Below are 20516 nucleotides of genomic sequence, written 5' to 3' on the forward strand. Positions count from 1 at the left end.
TTATTGTTCTCCAGACTTAAGATCTAGGCTAGTAAAAAGAGGGCTTCTGATGTTGGCTGACCTCTAACTCCTTTCCCATTTTATTCTTTCTGGCACTGATGTATGAAGTAAAAGTTTATGCGGCTGGCAGTGTGTCAATGCTCCATTTTCTTTGCTAATGGAAGGGAGTAGGAGGGAATAAAAAACAGGCTGCATGTTCACAGCCCACATTGTCATTTTCACAATAGTCTCATTTGTGTTGGGGCTCAGAAAATGAAACCCTGGAGTATAGACTTTGACTACACTGAGTAGTTTGAACTAAAAAAACAGTGTGGTCTCTGCCGGGTGTGGTGATGCACACCTTTAATCCCAGCACTTGGGAGGCAGAGGTAGGAGGATCACCCTGAGTTCGAGGCCACTCTGAGACTACATAGTGAATTCCAGGTCAGCCTAGGTCAGAGTGAGACCTTAGCCTTGAAAAAAGAGAGAGAAAGAGAGAGAAAAAAATGTGGTCTCTGGGCCAGAAAGATGGCTATGCAATTAAGGTGCCTCTTTCTCTCAAAAATAAATAAAATATTTTTTAATTAATTAAATATTTTGAATGTGTGTTCTTAAGACCAGGGATGTAGCCCACTGGCAGGGAATTTGCCCAACATGTGCCAGGAAAGGCAGGTCCTTAGGTAAGACACACACACACACATTTTTAAAAGTGAAGAGTAAAAATAAAAGTGAAAAATAAAAAAGTGGTCTCAGGGCTGGAGAAATGGCTCAGAAATTAAGCTGCTTGCCTACAAAGCCTAAGGACCCAGGTTTGATTCTCCAGTACCCATATAAGCCAGATGCACATGGTGGTGCATGCACCTGGAGTTTGTTTGCAATGGCTAGAGGCCCTGGTGTGCCCATTCTCGCTATCTGCCTCATTCTCTGTTAAATAAATAAATAAAATATATTTTTTTATAAAGTGTTCTCAGAATTGTCTCTGGCCTTCTTCCACCCTCCAGTCTCTCACCCATTCTTCTCTGCAGTCCCTTTCTCTAACTTGAGGGAGATTCTTCTAGAAGGAATGTCACTGTCTTTAGTCTTCTCCCTATGACATCATTAAATAGGAAGATTGACTCTCATGAATGAAGCCTGCAGTTGACTCTGGATCCTGAGGCCAGAGGAATGAATGTTCTCCTAGGCTCTTGCCTATTCTTCAGAGCATTTCATCTGCCCTAGTAACCAGTTACTGTTCCTCAAAATCCCAGCATTCCTTGCTTTCCTCTCCCCTGTGAAGAGAGTTTCTACACTTAAGATCTCACTGAGTACTCACTTTTCATTCCTGTGATGCTTCCATCAGACTCAATTATCAAAGCTTCTGTGCTTATTTCCTGAGTTACTTGCCTCTTTTATTTTTATTTGGAAATATTTTATTTCTATTTATTTATTTGAAAGAGAGTGAGGGACAGAGAATGGGCATGCCAGAGCATCCAGCCACTGCAAATGAATTCCAGATGCATGTGTCACCTTGTGCCTCTGGCTTACATGGGCCCTGGGGAATCAAGCCTGGGTCCTTTGGCTTTTCCAGCAAGCACCTTAATGGCTGAGCCATCTCTCCATCCTTAAACTTGCCTCTTGAGAGGTAGGTGGGGCTCATACTAGTGGTACCTGGAACTCTACACTGTATTAAAAAGGGCAGACCAAGGTGTGCAAATTTTTAGAAGCACCCAAAGGTGGGCCAAAGAATTCAGAGGTTGCTGGGCCCTGCCGTTTTATCACTTTCACCTAGAAAAACAAGGCACAGACCATCAAAAACATACTTTCAGTCAATAGAGCCTAATATCTAAAAATCTGTAATACTGTCATAAATCCATAAGAAACACTAAGCAAGCCAGGCCTGGTGGCTTGGGTGTGCAATCCCAGCTACTCAGAAGGCTGAGGCAGGAGGATTGCAAGCTCAAGGCCTACATGAGCTACAGAACAATTTCAGAGCCAACTTATTGAGACCCTGTCTCAAAAATAGAAAGTACAGTCAGCCTTGGTGATGCACACCTTTAACCCCAGCACTCAGGAGGCAGAGGAAGGAGGATCACTGTGAGTTCAAGGATAGCCTGAGACTACATAGTGAATTCCAGGTCAGCCTGGGCTAGAGAGGGAGACCGTACCTTGAAGACTCCCCCCAAAAATAGAAAGTACAGGGGCTGGAGAGATGGCGCACTGGTTAAGACACTTGCCTACAAAGCCTAACAACCTGGGTTTGATTCCCCAGTGTCCACATAAAGCCAGGGGCATAAAGTGGCACATGAGTCTGGAATTTGTTTACAGCAGCTAAAGGCCCTGGCACACCCATTCTCTCTCTCTTTCTGCTTGAAAATAAATAAATAAAAATAACTTAAAAATGCAAAGTACAGGGCTGGAGAGATGGCTTATTGATTAAGGCCTTTGCCTGCAAAGCTGAAGGACCCAGGTTTGATTCCTCAGGACCAACGTTAGCCAGATGCAAAAGGGGTTACACACTTCTGGATTTTGTTTGCAGTGGCTGGAGGCCCTGGCAGCACCCATTCTCTTTCTCTGTCAAATAAATAAATAAATAATTTTTTTTAATGCAAAGTACAAAAAGGGATAGAGAATAAAGGAAATAAGGGTTGTAGATATAGCGGAGTGCTTACAAAACATGTATTATTATAAATGAATGGTTAATTATTAAACAACGTACATAACAATATAAATATAATGCAATAGTTTAAAAAGTAGCAACAAAATAATGGGCAAAAGACTTGAGTAGATATTTTACAAAATATGAAAAGTACATTAAAAAGGTACTTGACAATTAGTTGCTAAGATAATGGCTTTACCAAGAAACAATAGTAGGCTGGGAATGGTGGTGCACGCCTTTAATCCCAGCACTCTGGAGCCAGAAATAGGAGGATCACCATGAATTTGAGGCCAGCCTGAGACTACATAGTGAATTCCAGGTTAGCCTGACCTAGAGCGAGACCCTACCTTGAAAGAAACAAAGCTTAAAAATGATTATATTGGGCTGGAGAGATGGCTTAGTGGTTAAGCGCTTGCCTGTGAAGCCTGAGGACCCCGATTTGAGGCTCAATTCCCCAGGCCCCATGTTAGCCAGATGTACAAGGGGGTGCATGATGGAGGCCCTGGCGTGCCCATTCTTTCTCCCTCTCTCTCTCTTTCTCTCTCTCTCTCTCTCTCTCTGTGTGTGTGTGTGTGTGTGTGTGTGTGTGTGTGTTTGTCGCTCTCAAATAAATAAAAATAAACAAAAATAAATGATTATATCTGCTGGACATGCTGGCACATGCCTTTAGTCCTAGCATCTGGGAGGCAGAGATAGGAGGATCTCTGTGCATTTGAGGCCAGCCTGAGACTACATAATAAATTTCAGGCCAGCCTTGGATAGAGTAAGACCCTACCTCAAAAAATAAAAATAAAAATAAAAAAACACTGGCTCTGGAGAGATGGCTTAGCAGTTAAGGCACTTGCCTGGAAAGTCGAAGGACCCAGGTTCAATTCCCCAGTACCCACGTAAAGCCAGATGCTCAAGGTGGTGCATGAGTCTGGAGTTCATTTGCAGTGGTTTAAGGCTCTGGCATGTCCATTCTCCCTCTCTCTGTCTCTTTCTCTCTCAAATAAAATAAAATTTAAAAAAAGAAAGAAAGAAAAGAGGGCTGCAGAGCTGGCTTAGTGGATAAGGCACTTGCCAGGGAAGCCTAAGGACCCAGGTTTGATTCTCCAGATCGCACGTAAGCCAGATGCAAATAGTGGCACATGTATCTGGAGTTTGTTTTCAGTGGCTACAGGCTTTGGAGTGATCATTCTCTCTCTCTCTCTCCTCTCTCTCTAATAAATAAAAATAAAATATTAAAAAAAGAAAATAAAACAAAATCATATCCAGTGATAGTGAACATGTGTAATCATGGCAACTCACATGCAACTAACAAGGGAATAAACATGGCTCTCTCACTTCAGAACACCATTTGGAAGAATCTAGCACAGTTGGCTGTTCACAGATGCTATACGCCACTTGTCCCAATGTGACCGCTTTTCCTCTAAATCTCCAAATCCTAGTCTGGATTATCTATACAGAAAAATGTTGTCTAGTGTGAGAGATTTTTTTTCTGCTTGTCTCTTCCTCCATCCCTCTCTCCCTCCCTTCCTTCTTCTTTTTCTCCCTTCCTACTTTATTCTTATTATTAGTTTTTGTTTGTTGTGTTTTGTTTTGTTTTTCGAGATATGTTTTCACTCTAGCCCAGGCTGACCTGGAATTCACTATGTCTCAGGCTGGCCTTGAACTCACAGAGATCCTCCTACCTCTGCCTCCCAAGTGCTGGGTTTAAAGGTGTGCGCCACCACCCCTAGCCATACCTGAACTTTATATGTAAGGGTTCCCATTGTCTACATTATTCTACATCAACAGAATCCTTTTCCTCAATATTATGTTTGTGAGGTTTAGACAGCTTGCTGGATATGACATTAGGTCATTCGTTTTCACTGCTATGCTATATTCTATTGTATGAATATACTACAATGTCCATTTCCATTCTATTCTATTATTAGTATTATTATTAAAATTATTATTTTGAGGCAGACCCAACAGATCGGCTTTTTTTTTTTTTTCTTGTTTTTTCGGGGTAGGGTCTTAGTGTAGTCCAGGCTGACCTGGAACTCACTATGTAGTCTCAGGGTGGCCTCGAACTCACAGCAATCCACCTACCTCTGCCTCCCAAATGCTGGGATTAAAGGCATGTGCCACCATGCCTGGCTTCAGACTAGCCTTTTTTATGAGAGTGGGAGCAAGGCAGAGAGAGAGAATTGGTGTGTTAGGACCTCCAACCACTGTTGCCCCCAGAGATGCGTGCACCACTTTTTGCACATGTATGACCTTGCACATGAGTCACCTTGTGCGTCTGGCTTACATGGTATCTGGGGAGTCAAACATGGGTCCTTAGGCTTTGCAGGCAAGCGCCTTAACTGCTAAGCCATCTTATCTCTCCACTCTGTTCATAATGGATAGGTTATTTCTAGTTCAAGTCCATTATAAACAGTCTTGCCAAGAACAGTCTTGCCCATGAACCCTGGTGCACATGTGGTCTTGTTCTTTTCTAGGGTGATGACCTGGGGTGGCTTTCCTTTAATCTTGGCTTAGTGTGTTCATGCCTCTTTCAAAACGAGCTCTCAGGAAAGGATCACTCATGCTAAGGTAGATATGGCCAAGAAGGATTAGTGTGTCTCTTCTCTCATGTAACCTTGGGGAGAGATCAAATGCGTTAATCTCTAACTGTAGAATTTTAAGGATCTGGGGGGGGGGAATCCATTTCAGCTGTTTAACCCCATGAGCCCACAAAAACCAGGAAAATAAAAAACAAAGCAGAAAAGCACATAGACAACAAGCAGCCTGCCAAGGTGTTAGGTTCTTTTTGAAATGTCAAAAACTAGGCATAAGAAGTAAAGTCCCGTCTCCAAGGATCAGTCAGCAGTCAATGGCCAACTCAGCTGGTGCTGGAGTGGTGGGTCATGGTCTGAGTGTGACGTGTCCCTAACAGGCTCATTTGCTTGAACACTTGGTGTTGGGAAGGTTGAGGAATCTTTTGAAGGTGGGGCCTGGCTACAAGAAATGGGCTTTTGGGCAACCAGCCTTAAAGTTTGAGCCATGGCCCCACTTCCTGCCTCCATCTGTTTCCTGACTGTAAGTGTGCGCAGCTACTTCATGTTCCTGCCACCAGGCCTTCCTTGTTATGCTGGGCTGTGTGCCCTTGAAACGTAAGACCAAAGGAACCTTCGCCTTCAAGTAGCTCCTTGTCAGATGTTCTGTCGCAGCAACAAGGCTTTTGTTTGTTTGGTTGTTTGGTTGGTTATTTATTTATTTCCCAAGGTAAGGTCTCGCTGTAGCTCTGGCTGACCTGGAATTCGCTATGTAGTGTTTGAAGGTAGCCTCGAACTCACAGAGATCCTCCTACCTCTGCCTCCTGAGTGCTGGGATTAAAGGCGTGCGCCACCACGCCCAGCAAAAACAACTAATACAAGTGGTTGAAAAGAAACCCTGGGGCTGGAGAGGTGGCTTAGCAGTTGAGGCATTTGCCTGCGCAACCCAAGGACTCAGGTTCAACTCTCCAGTACCTATATAAGCCAGATGCACCAGGCGACACATGCATCTGGAGTTCGTTTGCAGTGGCTAGAGGCTTTGGCGTGCTCATTCTCTGCCTGCTTCTCTCTCTAATAAATAAATAAATAAAATATTTTTAAAAAAGAAATCCTAAAGGCTAGACAGCTACCCTTGGACCCTGGCTGCATCAGCTATGGAAGTCACCTCTGTCACCCTCAGCTCCTTTTCTGGATAGTGGATATGGTAACAGTACTTGCCTCCTCATCAAGTTGTTGTGAATATACAACGAGGTAATGACTGAATCACATTTCACGCCCTCCTTGTGGTTTAGTAAGTGTTAATTATCCTTCTGCTGGTTTCCATTATTTGAAATGGAGCATGGGCACTCTCTGTGGGTTCCCGTGCTCTTTCACAACTGTCCCCCCAAGGCCCATGTGTTAAAGGCCTTGTCTACAAGATGGTGCTGTTGGGAAATGGCAGAGCTTTTAGGAGAAGGGGTCTTGAGGAATTCCTTTAGGTCACTGGGGATGTGTCCTTGAGGGGGATAGCGGAGCACCCAGGCTCTTCTGCTTCTTCTTGACTTCCTGGGCATGAGGTTAGCAGTTTGCTTTATCACGTGCTCTCCACAGCTGACAGAGTGAGACCCCACCTTGAAAAAAGAATTAGATGCTGGGCGTGATAGTGCACACGCCTTTAATCCCAGCACTTGAGAGGCAGAGGTAGGAGGATTGTTGTGAGTTTGAGGCCACCCTGAGACTCCATAGTGAATCCCAAATCAGCCTGGGCTAGAGCGAGACCTTACCTTAAAGAAACCAAATAATAAATAAATAAATAAAACTGACTACACTGTAAAAGATGCTGGTAAGGACATCAACACAGCATTTTAGTAATAGCTAAAAACCAGAAACAAAGCCGGGACTTGGTGGCGCACGCCTTTAATCCCAGCACTCAGGAGACAGAGGTAGGAGGATCTCCGAGTCCGAGGCCATCCTGAGACTACGCAGTGAATCCCAAGTCAGCCTGGGCTACAGCGAGACCCTACCTCAAAAAACAAAACAAAACAAAAAAACCCAGAAACAATCTAAAGGTTCCTCAAAGGAGAAATGAGAAATGGTTAGTTGTATACATTTATGACGTAGATTATTCAGTCATCAAAAAAGAATGTGGTACCTCACTGCCAAGGTTTCAAGTAGTCCAGACTGGCCTCCAACTTGCTATGTAGCTGAGGATGCCCTTGAACTGCCTCCAACTCCTGAGTGCTGGGATTACAGGCATGTACCACCACACCTAGTCTATGGGGTGTTGGCAATCAAACCCAGCTCTTCACACAGGTAGGTGAACACTCTACTAACTGAGCAATACCTCCAGTCTCAACTTGTGTGCATGGTTTTCTGTTTGTTTGGCGGAAGGATTTTGAAGTAGGGTCTCGCTGTAGCCCAGGCTGACCTGGAATTCACTACGTCGTCTCAGGTTGGCCTTGAACTCACAGTGATCCACCTACCTCTGGGACTAAAGGTGTGCACCACCATGTCTGGCTTTTTTTTTTTTTTTTTTTAATGGGAAAGAGAAAGAGAGAGAATTGGCATGCCAGGGCCTCCAGCCACTGCAGTTGGGCTCCAGATGCACGTGCCACCTTGTGCACATGTGCAACCTTGCATGCTTGCAATACCTTATGCTTCTGGCTGATGTGGGACCTGAGTGTTGAACATGGGTCCTTAGGTTTCTCAGGCAAGCACCTTAACTGCTAAGCCATCTTTCCAGCCCTTTTTTTAAAAAAATTTTGTGTATTTTTAGTTATTTATTTGAAAGCGACAGACAGAGAGAGAGAGAGGCAGATAGAGAGACAGAGAGAATGGGTGCGCCAAGGCCTCAGGCCACTGCAAACGAACTCCAGACGCGTGTGCCCCCTTGTGCATCTGGCTAACGTGGGTCCTGGAGAAATAAGCCTCGAACTGGGGTCCTTAGGCTTCACAGGCAAGCGCTTAACCTCTAAGCCATCTCTCCAGCCCTATTTGTTTATTTGAAAGCAGAGACAGAGAGAGAATGAGTGTGCCAAAGAATCTAGCCATTGCAAACAAACTCTAGATGCATGCGCCAGTTTGTGCATCTGGCTTTACAGGGGTCCTGGGGAATTGCACCCTACTCACTAGGCTTTGCAGATAAGTGCTTTAACTGCTGAGCCATCTCTAACCGCTTGTGTGGTTTTTTATTTTATTTTATTTTTTTGAGGTAGGGTCTCACTGTAGTCCAGGCTGACCTGGAACTTACTATGTAGTCTCAGGGTGGCCTTGAACTCATGGTGATCCTCCAGCCTCTACTTCCTGATTGATGGGTTTGTGTGTCTTTTTAAAAAAGTTAATCGAATGATTGATTTGTTTATTTATTTATTTTGGCTTTTTTTCCAGGTAGGGTTTCACTGTAGTCTAAGCTCACCTGGAACTCACTGTGTATTCTCAGGGTGGCCTTGAATTCATGGCGATCCTCCTACTTCTGCCTCCGCAGTGATGGGATTCAAGGCGTGTGCCATCACTGTGTAGTCCAGACTGGCCTTGAACTTATGGCAATCCTTTATGGAGAAATGGTTCAGTGGTTAAGGCACTTGCCTGTGAAGCCTAAGGACCCAGGTTCGATTCCCCAGTACCTACATAAGCCAGATGCATAAGGTGGTACATGCGTCTAGAGTTCATTTGCAGTGGCTAGAGGCCCCAATGTACCCATTCTCCCTCTCTTTGCCTCTTTCTCTGTGTGTGTCTCAAATAAAATAAATACTTTTTTAATATTTTAAAATATTTAATTACTTTATTTAATTATTTGGGAGAAAGGCAGATAGAGGGAGAGAGAACAGACAGGGCAAGGCCTGTAGGCACTGCAAACTCCAGATGCATGTGCCTCTTTGTGCATCTGGCTTTACGTGTGTGCTAGGGAATTGAACCCAGGCTGACAGGCTTTGCAAGTAGTGCCTTTAATGACTGAGCCATTTCCCTAACTCCAAATCAGTATTTTTACCTGGTTCTATTAATACATAAATACCTAAAATAAATTCTGATAAATTTAAAAATCTATGTTTAAAAAGTGGGTAGGAAATATGATTCGGTGCTCTGTAATGGCAAGTGCCTCCAGAACGTTTTAAGCAATGAGGTAAACTTTTCCAAATGTCCTTGGATGTTTAAATATCTCTCTAGGGTTCCCCCCCCCCCCCCACTGTCTGCCTTTGACCAGAGCCTGCACCTTCCCTCACTGTCCAGCAGAGGCGCAGAAGCACTGTAGGCTGGCTGCTCTGGCATGGAGCCCTGTGACCTGGAATGTAGGGCTGGGCCTCGCTTGCTTCAGCTGCAGACTTTTGGTTTGCTTCTGTTCCATTAGAGGCTGCTTATTTTTAAGTTTGCCTGCGCAGCAGCAGATTCAAATGTGTGCTTTTGGCCACATATTGTTTTTTTTTTTTTTTTAATTTTTTTGTTGTTACTTTTCTTTATTTAGTTGAGAGCAACAGATAGAAAGAGGCAGAGAGAGAGAGAGAGAGAGAGAGAGAGAGAGAGGGAGAATGGACGAGCCAGGGCCTCCAGCCACTGCAAACGAACTCCAGATGCTTGCGCCCCCTTGTGCATCTGGCTAACGTGGGTCCTGGGGAATTGAGTCTCGAACTGGGGTCCTTAGGCTTCACAGGCAAGCACTTAACCGCTAAGCCATCTCTCCAGCCCCACATATTGTTTTATTAAAATTTATTTATTTATTTATTTGACAGAGAAAGAGGGAGAGAGATTGAATGGGTGTGCCAGGGCCTCCAGCTACTGAAAATCTACTCCAGACACATGTGCCTCCTCATGCATTTGGCTAACGCGGGTCCTGGAGAAAAGAACCGGGGTCCTTTGGCTTTGCAGGCAAATGCCTTAACCGCTAAGCCATCCCTCCAGCCCTGGCCACATATTCTTAAAATTCTGAACATGCATTTGAATTCACACTAAGGATTTGAGGAATTAGCTTACTTTATTATTGTTGTTGCTGCTGCTGCTGCTGAAATAAAATATACTAATTACAAAATAGAAATGGGGTCCGGCCTTTAATCCCAGCATTCCAGAGGCAGAGGTAGGAGGATCGCCATGAGTTCAAGGCCACCCTGAGACTACAGAATGAATTCCAGGTCAGCCTGAGCTAGAGCGAGACCCTACCTGGAAAAACTAAACAAACAAACAAACAAAAGACAGGGGCTGAAGAGATGGCTTAGTGGTTAAGGCACTTGCCTGCAAAGCCTAAGGAGCCAGGTTCAATTCTCTAGGTCCCATATAAACCAGATGCACATGGTGGCACATGTGCCTGGTGTTCATTTGTGATGGCTAGAAGCCCTGGAGCACCCATTTTCACTCTCTCTTTTCTTCCCTCTTTCTGTCTCTAATAAACAAATAAAAATAAATCATTAAAAAAATTAGACATTCCTTACCACCATTTCTTTCAGGCATAATGTTAAAAATAAATAATCCTTTAAAAAAATTGAAAGCCGGGCGTGGTGGCACATGCCTTTAATCCCAGCACTCGGGAGGCAGAGGTAGGAGGATCACCATGAGTTTAAGGCCACCCTGAGACTACATAGTGAATTCCAGGTCAGCCTGGGCTACAGTGAGACCCTACTTTGAAAAGCCAAAAAGAAAAAAAAAAAAAAAGGGCTGGAGAGATGGCTTAGCGGTTAAGCGCTTGCCTGTGAAGCCTAAGGACCCAGGTTCGAGGCTCGATTCCCCAGGACCCACGTTAGCCAGATACACAAGGGGGCACACGCATCTGCAGTTCGTTTACAGTGGCTGGAGGCCCTGGCACACCCATTCTCTCTCTCTGTCTGCCTCTTTCTCTCTATGCCTGTCACTCTCAAATAAATACAAATAAACAACAACAACAAAAAAAAATGGTGCCGGGAGTGGTGACACACACCTTTAATCCCAGCACTAGGGAGGTAGAGGTAGGAGGATCGATGAGAGTTTGAGGCTACCCTGAGACTACATAGTGAATTCCAGGTCAGCCTGGGCTAGAGTGAGACCCTTCCTTGAAAAACTTAAAAAAAAAAAATTGGAAAAGATCTAGGCCTGGTGGTGTACACCTTTGTAGGAGGATCGTGAGTTAGAGGCCAGCCTGAGACTACATAGTGAATTGCTAGTAGTCAGCCTGGGCTAGAGGGAGACCCTACCTCAAAAAACAAAAACAAACAAACAAAAGGATAGAATAGAATAGAAAAATAGTTTTTAAAAGCCAGGTGCGGGGCTAGGGAGATGACTTTGCGGTTAAGCGCTTGCCTGTGAAGCGTAAGGACCCCAGTTCGAGGCTCGATTCCCCAGGTCCCACGTTAGCCAGATGCACAAGGGGGCGCACGCGTCTGGAGTTCGTTTGCAGTGGCTGAAGGCCCTGGCGCACCCATTCTGTCTTTCTCTATCTGCTTCTCTCTCTCTCTCTGTTGTTCTGAAATAAATAAATAAAAATAAACAAAATTAAAAAAAATAAAAATAAAAAAAGTAAAAGCCAGGTATGGTGTTACATGCCTTTAATCCCAGCACTTGGGAGGCAGAGGTAGGAAGATTGCCATGAGTTCAAGACCAGCCTGAGACTATATAGTGAATTCCATGTCAGCCTGGGCTACAGTGAGACCCTACCTTTAAAAAAAAGGGGGGGCTGGAGACATGGCTTAGCAGTTAAGGCACATGACTGCGAAGCCTAAGGATCCCAGTTCAGTTCTCCAGGTCCCATGTAAACCAGATGCACATGGTGGCACATGTGTCTGCAGTTTGTTTGCAGTGGCTTGCAGCCCTGGCACGCTCGTTCTCACTCTCTCCCCCTCTCTCTGTCTCTAATAAATAAACAAAAATAAAATCTTTGAAAGAAAGAAAGAAAGATAGAAAGAGGGAAAGAAAAGTACAGGTTTAGTGCCTGGAGACAATTCTAGTGCGCCCAGGCATGGCAGCACTCCCCTGTAATTGCAGCCCTTGGGACACTCTTGAGTTTAAGGTCAGTAGGTCAGTCTGGGGTACATAGTGACAATCCTGTCTCCAAAGAGGGAAAAACAACAACAAAAAAGAAACTCTCCTGGAAGCGTGACTCGCTGTCCCTGCCTAGTATGTACGCTGACCTACTGGAAGGTGAAGACTTGGCGTGGCCAGATTTGGGGGCTCGTTCATTAGGGAAGATGATTACCTTTCTGTAGAAATTTACAAATTGGATGTTTGGTTCAAAAAAGGATAAAGTGCAGGGTGTGGTGGGTGCATGCTTTTAATCCCAGAATTTGGGAGGCTAAGGTGATTACTATGAGTTCAAGGTCACTTTAGGACTACATAGTGAACTCCAGATCAGCCTGGGCTAGAGCAGGACCCGACCTTGAAAAACAAACAAACAAACAAACAAAGGCTGACATGCTGGTTTCTCAGCATTTGGAAGACTGAGGCACAGGATTGCCAGCTTGAGATCAACCTGGCATGCATAGTGAGAACCCATATCAAGGTGGAGGGAATATTAATGGCTTCATGTGCAAAGATACATCAGGCTCAAATTATCTTTCTTTCTCTTTTTGTTTTTTCAAGGTTGGGTCTCACTCTAGCCCAGTCTGACCTTAAATTCATTATGGAGTCTCAGACTAGCCTCAAATTCACAGTGATCTCCTATATCTGCCTCCCGAGTGCTAGGATTAAAGGCATGTGCCACCACACTAGGCAATTAAAAATTCTTTTGGGGGGGGGCTGGAGAGATGGCTTAGTGCTTAAGCGCTTGCCTGTGAACCCAAAGGACTCCGGTTCAAGGCTTGGTTCCCCAGGACCCACATAAGCTAGATATACAAGGTGGTGCATGCATCTGAAGTTCATTTGTAGTGGCTGGAGATCCTGGCACAACCATTCTCTCTTTCTCTCTGCCTCTTTCTCTGTCTGTCGCTCTGAAATAAACAAAAAAATAAAATAAAAAAAAATTTTTTAGGCCGGTGTGGTGGTATAGGCCTTTATTCCTACCTCAAAAAAAAAAAAAAATATATATATATATATATATATATGTGTGTGTGTGTGTGTGTGTGTGTGTGATATATATATATATATATATATATATATATATATATATATATATATGATCTCCAAAGAAAGAGAGAGAATGAATGGGTATGCCAGGGTTTCTGGCTATTGCAAAAGAACTCTAGATGCATGGACCACTTTGTGAATCTGGCATTGTGTGGGTCTTGAGGAATTGAAACCGGTTGTTAGGTATTAGATCTCCAGTCCCTAAATTATATTTCTTTCTGGCCTTGCTTTTTTCTGGGTACTAAATCTAAACTAAATTTAACCAAGTGAAAAATAAAGTTAGATTATTGAATTTGTTCATTATTTTGTAAAGGGTCCAAATAAAAAGGTTGAGGATTTGCTGACAAATCTGAGAACAAATGTTCTATTGGGAAAAGATTGCCACCAATTCAAAGATTAAGGAATGCAGTATTCAGAGAGGGAAAAATGCAATATTATTTGCTCAAAGGCATAAGGAAGAATTCCAAGCCCAAGAATCCTGGCAGACAATGGCTTAGACAATGGCTGACCTCAATAATGAAAACCGCAGAGAACTGAGCCACACAGAGGCACACGGGCCCTGGGTGGTCAGGCCTGTGGGAAAGTGACAATTTGGCCAACAACGAGGCCCCCCTCCCAAGAGTTCTGCAATTTTATTCTTTCTTCCTCAGGATTGAGGTCTGAGGAGATTGTCCCACACAATGTCCAAAGAGGTGTTAAAACCTGCTGGGAAGCTGGGTGTGATGGTGCACTCCATTAATCCCAGCACTCAGGAGACAGAGGTAGGAGGATTGCCTTGTGAGTTTGAGGCTACTCTGAGATTACATAGTGAATTCCAGGTCAGCCTGAGCTAGAGTGAGACCCGACCTCAAAAAAAAAAAAAAAAAAAAAAATGCTGGAAGTGGTGGCGCAAGCCTTTAGTTATAGCACTCTGGAGTTGTTGTGAGTTTGAGGCTAGCCTGAGACTACGTCGTGAATTCCAGGTCACCCCAGGCTAGAGCAAGACACTGCCTTGAAAAACCAAAAAGGAAAAAAAAATATAATAAAATATAGATGAAGTATAAAAACACTGCATTGTGTTGGATTAGGGGTGTAGCTCAGTGGTAGAGCACATGCCTACCACGGACAAGGCCCCTAGATATACCCAGGCCAGCGACAACAGCCTGCTATGTGAAAGAAGCCAGACACTGCTTTAAAACAGAAATCTCACTGGATTTCTATATAGAACCCACGTGCAAAAGGTCACATGGATTGTAAGATCCCACTTTGTTTCTTTATCCCCCCACCCAGGTAAACTCACTCTGTAGCCCCAGGCTGGCCTCAAATTCATGATAATCCTCAGCCTCTTGAGTGCTGGGACTAAAGGTGTGCACAGCATGACTCTTTTCTTTTAAAATTATTTTCTTTTTCTTTTTTAAACGGGACAGAGAGAGGGAAAGAGAGAGAAGAGAACTGGCGTGCCAGCCGCTGCAATTGAACTCCAGACACCTGCACCACGTTGTTTGCATGCGTGACCTTTGCTCTTGCGTCACCTTGTGTGTCTGGCTTACATGGGACCTAGGGAGTTGAACATGGGTCCTCAGGCTTCGCTGGCGAGTGTCTTAATCACCAAGGCATTTCTTCAGCCCTAAAATTATGTCTTTATTAGTAGGCCTAGGGCGATGGCTTGGCAGCTAAAGGTGCTTTCTTGCAAAACCTGCCAACCTGCATTCAATTTCTCAGCTGCCCACATAAAGCATTGGGCTTTTTTTTTTTCGAGGTAGGATCTCACTGTAGCTCAGCCTGACCTGGAATTCACTATGTAGTCTCATGGTGGCCTTAAATTCATGTTGATCCCCATCTCTTGCCTTCCAAGTGCTGGCATTAGAGGTGTGCACCACCATGCCCAGCAACAATAATTTTTTTAAAAATAAAAATAAAAATATTTATTTGTACATGGAGGGCAGGCAGGCAGGTGCCAGGATCCACTGCCACTGCAAACTGAAAGTCAGATGCTTGCATTACTTTTTGCATCAGGCTTTATGTGGGTGGCTGGGGAATTGAACCTAGGCCTATGCTGGCAGACTTTGCTAACAAATAGCTCTAACCACTGAGAAATCTCTTCTGCCTTCTTCTTTCTTTGATTTTTTGTTTGTTTGTTTTTTCGAGGTAGAGTTTTGCTGACCTGGTATTCACTATGTAGTCTCAGGGTGGCCTCAAACTCATGGCAATCCTTCTACCTCTGTCTCCCAAGTGCTAGGATTAAAGGCTTGCACCACCACACTTGGCTTGATTCTTCTTCTTTTATTTATTTATTTGACAAAGAAAGAGGGAGGGAGAGAGAGAGAAAGAATGGGCGCACCAGGGCCTCCAGCCACTGCAAACAAACTCCAGATGTGTGCTCCCCCTTGTGCATCTGGCTAACATGGGTCCTGGGGAATCGAACCAGGGTCCTTTGGCTTTGCAGGCAAACACCTTAACCGCTAAGCCATCCCTCCAGCACCCCCTTTTTTTTTAACATGGTCTTGCTATATAGCCAAGGCTGGCTTTAAACTCATGATCCTCCTGCTTCAGCCTCCTGAACACTAAGGTTAAGGCATTCACCACCGTATGCTCCCACATGTATTAAGATGAGATACAGAGACAGAAACTAGATCAGTGTAGCCAAGAGCTGACGGGAAGTGGGAATGGAGAGCCCCTGTTAATGGGATGCCTTTTGGGAAGTGTAAAAATGTTCTAGAATTACGTAATAGTGATGGTTGCCCAACTCTGTACATATTCCAAAACTACTGTATTGCACCTTTTAAGAAGGGTGGATTTTACGGGGTGTGAACTGTATCTCAATAAAGGTATTGAATAAATTGGGTGCGGTAGCATATGCTTTTAATCCCTGCACTCAAGAGGCAGAAGTAGGAAGATCACTGTGAGTTCAAAGCCACCCTTAGTCTACATAGTGAATTCCAGGTCACGCTGAGCTAGAGTGAGACTCTACTTCAAAAAACAAAAAACAAAACAAAACAAAAAAGGTATTAAATAAATAAATTAGAAAAGCACCTGGTGTGGTGGGTGCACACCTTTCATCCCCAGCACTTGCGTGTCAGAGGTAGCAGGATCACTGTGAGTTTGAGGCTGGGCAGAGCAGAGACTACATAGTGAATTCCAGGTCAACCTGGGCTAGAGTGAGACCCTATCTCAAAAAATTTAAAAAAATTAAAAAATTAAAACGAAAGAAAGAAAGAAAGGACCAAAATAAATAAAGGGAGCTCACAAAACCATCTGATCTATCTCAGATAGCAGACTGGCACAGTGAGTGTTTTCCTGGGTGGGGTGGCCAGGCCTGAATGGGTGATCAATTGCCAATGTGGGGGGACTAAGGAGCAAAGGGAGAGGAGGCAGTCATGTCACAAGTGGAGGTATAACCAATACCCAGCTAGATGTTGCTGCTGCTTACAGAGAAAATCCTGGAAATGGAGGCAATTGGAATTGAGGCAAAGGAATGGGAGGAAGCTCAGAAATTCCCTGAGGTAAAGGGCTTAGCCAATTTTCCTTCTTTCTTTCCTTCTTTCTTTCCTTCTTTCTTTCTTTCCTTCCTTCCTTCCTTCCTTCCTTCCTTCCTTCCTTCCTTCCTTCCTTCCTTCCTTCCTTCCTTCCTTCCTTCTTTCTTTCTTTCTTTCTTTCTTTCTTTCTTTCTTTCTTTCTTTCTTTCTTTCTTTCTTTCCGAGGTAGGGTTTCATTCTAGCTCAGGTTGACCTGGAATTTGCTATGTAGTCTCAGGCTGGCCTCGAACTCTTAGTGATTCTCCTACCTCAGCCTCCCCAGTGTTGGGATTAAAGGCATGTGCCATCACACCTGATGTGTTTAGCCAATTTTATAAGCTATTTTGAGCTAGGTATGAGCAGGAAAAAGGTTGTTAAGAGCACAAAGGACAGGGGGTGGAAAGACTGTAAAATCCACAAAGCAAGCAGGAGTAGTCTGAGGCATGGTTCCTCACTACTCTATAGGGACTGACTGAGACCTTCATAACCCCACAGTGATTACCATGACTCTGCTGAGGGTCCCCAGGGTAACAGGAGATGGAGTGAGGGGTAGGGTCTCACTCTAGCCCAGTCTGACCTGGAATTCACTATGTAGTCTCAGGGTGGCCTTGAACTCATGGTGATCCTCCTACCTCTGCCTCCTGAGCGCTGGGATTAAAGGTGTGCGCCACTACACCTGCCCCCCCCCCATTTGTTTACATTTAGAAACTGCTTTCAAATTCCTTGGGTCTCTAGGGCTGCTCCTAGTTCAGGGTGGGTTTCCTTGTGGAGTCTGAGCCTCTGATCCAGATGAGGCGTTCAAACGTAGCTTCCATGAGCACCTGGCTGGCTCGGTAATCCATGCCCACCCAACTTTTATATGGGTGGTGGGGATGCGAACTCATGTCCCTAAACTTGAGTAGCAAGCACTTCACCACCTGAACCATCTCTTCAGCCTGGCTGCTTCTTTGTTTCTGTAGGTATTTTTATTTACTTATTTTTGAGAGAGAGAGAAATAGGGAAAAAGAGGAGGAGGAGAGAGAGAGAATGGGCATGCTAGGACCTCTAGTCTCTGCAAACGACCTCCAGATGCACACACCACTTTGTGCATCTGGCTTTACCTGGGTACTGGGGAATCAAAACTGGGTCCTTTGACTCTGCCGGCAGGCTACTTAACCACTGATGGTTATATGTCGAGTCCCGTTTCTGTACTTTTTTTTTTTTTTAATTTTTATTTATTTTATTTGAGAGCGACAGACACAGAGAGAAAGACAGATAGAGGGAGAGAGAGAGAATGGGCGCGCCAGGGCTTCCAGCCTCTGCAAACGAACTCCAGACGCGTGCGCCCCCTTGTGCATCTGGCTAACGTGGGACCTGGGGAACCGAGCCTCGAACCAGGGTCCTTAGGCTTCACAGGCAAGCGCTTAACCGCTAAGCCATCTCTCTAGCCTGCGTGCACTATATTGTGCTTCTGGCTTTACTGGGGAATTGAACCCAGGTAGCTAGGCTTTGCAGGCAAATGCTTTAACTGCTGAGCCATCTCTCCAGTTCCCGAGATTTAAAATTCTACCGTAATTTGTTCTAAGATTAAGGGAACTTGAACATGTTAATAAATTGCATGAAGAAAAAGAAAAGAGCTGTTGCTCGTCTCTGCTTTCTTTTTCTCGAGTGAACAGCTCAGACCTGCCCAGGCAGCGAGTCCCTCCCCAGAGCGACTGTTGGTCACCCTCACTTCCCGATGCGTTCTTCCAGGTTCTTCTTCCAAGGTTGCCATTAATGGGATGTGAGTCTCGTTGCAGCCCGTGTCACCACAAGCATTCGGAGTAGAGCTGCAAATGAAAACAGGAAGCAGCCTGGGCTTTCCATCCCCATCGTTTGGGGAGTGCGTATCTCCCTGAGAAAGAGACGCACGTCCTTCTGCTGCGGTGAGCTTGGTTCTAAGGCTGCAGCATTCCTTCATGGCGCGGAAATGCAGTGTCTTAGGAGGCCATTGTGTCTAAGAAGTACATTTGTTATATCGAAACACCACCGTCTGCAAAGGACAATGGAGGCTACATCCACAGCACAAATGAAGTGACAGGTGCTTTAGCAGGCAAAGAGAAATCTAAAGCCACAAACACGGACTGCACACTTGTGGGACTTGTGGTGGGGTGACAGCTAAACAGAATGAGGTGGAACAGGGTCTGAAGTCAGCATGACTTTCTGAGCCACAGTTATTTCTCAGAGATCTAGCCCAGCCTCCAACTCCGCCTGCTCAAAGGCATTCTTTTTGTTTTGTTTTGTGTTTCGAGGTAGGGTCTCACTCGACCCCAGGCTGACCTGGAATTCATTACCTAGTCTCAGGGTAGCCTTGAACTCACAGTGAGCCTCTTACCTCTACCTCCCGAGTGCAGGGATTGAAGGCGTGCGCCACCACGCGCGGTCTTCAGAGGTATTCTTATCACAAAATGGGGAGCATACACCACACATCACTCTGCAAAGTCACTAATCACCCACTTTTTAAAGCATTTCTGCTTCCTTTTTAAAATTTCATTTACTTGAGAGAGTCAAGGAAAGGCAGATAGAATGAGACAGGTGCTGCAAACATACTCCAGGCACCTGTGCCCCCTTGTGCATCCAGCTCACGTGGCTCCTGGGGAATCAAACCTGGGTCCTTTGGCTTTACAGGCCAGCGCCTTAACCGCTAAGCCATCTCTCCAGTTCACATTTCTGCTTCTTCTCAAGAGGCCTCTTACATTGCCGTTGCTACGCCTTGGCTCTGATCATATCCTGTCCACAGCAGGACTTCAGTTCTTCTCTCCTCCTCACCTTACTCCTCCCTGGCTTCCTTGAAGTCACGTGGCTTGCTCTTGCAGGACTGTACAGGGTAGGCAGGACACAGAGGGAGCGGAGAAGCCTGGAGCCAATTAATTAAGCAGTGGCTGTACCTACTGTCAATCTTCTCTCTCTCTCTTCGTCCCTCCCTTCTTCTTTCTCTCCCCCCCCCACAATGCTTTGGATGTAGTTTAAGTATGTTGCCCAAAATTTCAGGTATTGAAATTTAATGCCTATTTCAAGGTGTTAAGAGGGTCAAGGGCTGGAGAGATGGCTTAGCGGTTAAGCGCTTGCCTGTGAAGCCTAAGGACCCCCGGTTCGAGGCTCGGTTCCCCAGGTCCCACGTTAGCCAGATGCACAAGGGGGCGCACGCGTCTGGAGTTCGTTTGCAGAGGCTGGAAGCCCTGGCGCGCCCATTCTCTCTCTCTCTCCCTCTATCTGTCTTTCTCTCTGTGTCTGTTGCTCTCAAATAAATAAATAATAATAAAAAAAAATTAAAAAAAAAAGGGTCAAGACAGGGCTGGGAATGAAGCTTATTACTTGGTAGAGTGCTGGCCTAGCATGTGTGAAGTCCTGGGTTTGATCTCCCAGCACCGCACTGGAGGCCAGCCTGGGATATAGGACTCTGTCTCAGAGAAAAAATAAAATAATGAAACAAAGAAAGAAATCAAAAGAAAAGGTGGAGACAATCTAACAGTGATCTTTACAGATGAAGCCTTCAGGAGGTGATTGGAATTAAAGATTGAGATGGAATATTGGTGACTTTCTAAGAGAAATAAAGACCAAGACACATGGGGACACACACACACACACACACACACACACACACACACTCCCAGTTTTCCAGTCTTTTGATTTGTGATGTTGAGATTCTGCCAGCAAGAAGGCCATCACCAGATGTTCCCTTGGACTTTGGACCAGAACTGTGAGCCAAAATCTCTTTCCTTTCACTAGCTGGTGGTATTATGCTGCTACTGACAACAGAAAACAGACCAAAGCTTCCCACAGTCTGAATAGTATCGTTCCCATTGCCATGGTGTCGTTTGACATCTTCCCCTCTCCCCTACTTTGTTAGCTTTCCACTACTTCTGGGGTTGTCTGGATCAGTAGATAAAA

Source organism: Jaculus jaculus, chromosome 7 (genome assembly GCF_020740685.1).
Source record: "Jaculus jaculus isolate mJacJac1 chromosome 7, mJacJac1.mat.Y.cur, whole genome shotgun sequence".
Lineage (NCBI taxonomy): Eukaryota > Metazoa > Chordata > Mammalia > Rodentia > Dipodidae > Jaculus > Jaculus jaculus.